Raw genomic sequence first — 2,764 nt, forward strand, 5'->3', positions numbered from 1 at the left:
TAATTTCAACCCACCACTACTTGTACTAACCTATAATCTAACATTTGGTATCATAGCCCAAACTCCCAAAGCCTTCATATAATATCATACACATTATCCCAAACACAACATAATATATAATAACCAATAACAATGTAAGTTTTTCCAATCCAATTTTTGGGGGAGAAAATTATGATTTTTGGAAATCAAAATGAAGACAACGCTAAGATCATATGGGCTATGGAATTAAGCCAACAAAGGCTATAAGGAATATGAAGATGATAGTAGCATAAGTGATGCTCAAAGAAGAGACTTGAGGATAAAAGATGAAGGATGCAAAGGCATTATATCTCATACAAAATGCGGTGAAGGATACAATTTTTCCAAGAATTATGAGGGGTAATACAACAAAGGAGGCATGCGAGATCCTACAACAAGAGTTCCAGGGAGATATCAAGGTGAGAAGTATTAAACTTCAATCTTTATGAAGAGATTTTGAAAATTTAATGATGAAAGATAATGAGTTGGTTAATTAAAGATTATTTTTCAAAAATTGTTGAGGTTGTAAATCAAATGAAATCATATGGAGAAAAAATTCAGATGAAAAGTTGTGAAGAAAATTTTAGTATCCGTGAATGACAAATATGATAATATAGTTACAATAATTGAAGAAACAAAAGATTTACCAATTTAACTATTGAACAACTTATGGGATCTCTAGAGTTCCATGAACAAAGAAAAAATCGTCAAAATAATGATGAAGATATGATGGAGACCGCGCTTGCAACAAAATTTTGTCTTAAACCAGTAAAATTCAAGAGAAATGGGTCTATAAAGAAGGTCGAGGGTGAAGATGAAGAAGATTCACCAATATACAAAGGTACAGAGAATAAATTCTTTTATAAAATTTGTAAGAGGACTAACCATGATAGTGCAGATTGCTACTCCAAAGGGAAAGCACAATGTTAGATATGTGTGGGGAAAAATTACAAGTTCAAGAAAGCTGATGTGGAAATTGCTAATTTTGGCAAGAAAGATAATGAAGAATGCTTGTTTTGAAGCAGAAAATTAGGAGGTTGCTAATAACAACGTTTATTAGCAGCAATATTTGGTGACATGAGCACCAAAATTAGAAGAAAAAAGGAGATAGATCCTAGAGGAAGAATTTGGAAGATACCTGGTGACACGAGCATTAGTTCGAAAGATGGTAACATTTTACGATTCTACGATTCAAATTTACTAAACGACTTAACTCGGTGATAAAATGGCTATCCTAAAAAATCGGCCATAGAATCGTGTAGAATCGGTAGAATCGCGATTTTTCTACGATTCCAACGATTCTGACTTAAGCATTGAATTGGACTCTTAAATGAGTTTTACACCATATTGGGCCAGCCCATATGAGATGCTAAGAATTGGTGTTGAATTCTGATCTTGAATTCTTTGTTTTCCTTTTTCTTTTTTAACAAAAACTTTCTACTACCTCTGTTACATATTAGTTGCAACTTTGGAATATTTTATCTCTCACAAATATTGCCCAAAGTTGCAACTAATATATAACGGAGGTAGTAGATTCTTTCACTCTAATTCTTTACTCTCCAACTTTACTCTTTTTTCCTCCTTTACTCTTTCCACTTTCATTTTTGCTATTTCTTTTTCTCAATTGAATTTTCATCCTTGTCCATTGTTGCTGGCTTGCTGCTCAAATTCTAGGTTCGATTTGCTCATAAGTTCATTAAAGTGCTGCCTCCTTGATTATCAGGTTTGTTTCTTTTTTTTTCGTTCAACTTCAGTATTTCATTCAAATGTATGTATTTTATTTTCGTTAGACTTCATTTGCTTGGCCATAGCTTCAGACCTTTAGTAGTTCGGTAATTTAGTATCTCCATAATAATTAGGACGATAAGTAGATGATTGATTTTTATTTTTTGGGTTGATCATATATTTCTTTTAACTTCCCCTAACTGTTAAAATAAAAAATTTGAGACAAGTAAGTTTGACGGTCGATTATTTTTATTGGAATTTCTGACGCCTAATTTTATTTTTTCTGTTGGTTTTAATTTACTTTCATGAATTTGTAATTTTATACCCTTTATTTAATGTGATATTCTCTTCAATTACTGGCTCAACCTCTGCAAAGAAGAGAAAAAATGTTGTCGGTAGTAGATCAGACCCTGGATGGGAGCATGGTTTCCAGGTTAATAATGATACTAAAAAGGTACGGTGCAAATATTGTTCAGTAGTGCGTTTTGGTGGTATATTTAGATATAAGCATCACCTTGCTGGAACTGGTTGTAATGTGGAAGCTTGCTTGCAAGTCCCTGATGATGTAAAACAAAAATTTAAAGCAATATTACAATCTAATGCTGAGCAGTCCAGTAGAAAAAAGAAAAAATTGAATGATATTGGTGAGGAAGAAGAGTGTATTGGATATCAGTTAGGTCATAATCAATGGGGTAAAATGGATTCTTTTGTTTATAGAAAACCAAGACAACAAACAACACTTAACCAAAAATTTAAGAAGGAAGAAAGAGAAGAGGTTTTTCAACAAATAGGTCGTTTTTTTCTACACTAGTGCCATTCCCTTTAATGCTGTAAATAATCTTGAATTTCCAATCATGGTTGAAAAAATTGCTAAGTATGGGATTGGAGTTAAACCTCCAAGATTCCATGAAATTAGAGTTAAACTTTTAAACAAAGAAGTGACGAATGTTATAAATATGCTTGAGTAGTTTAAGAAACCATGGAAAAAAACAGGTTGCATAGTTATGTCAGATGGGTGGAA

Source organism: Chenopodium album, chromosome 20 (assembly GCF_948465745.1).
Source record: "Chenopodium album chromosome 20, dcCheAlbu1.1, whole genome shotgun sequence".
NCBI classification, from domain to species: domain Eukaryota; kingdom Viridiplantae; phylum Streptophyta; class Magnoliopsida; order Caryophyllales; family Amaranthaceae; genus Chenopodium; species Chenopodium album.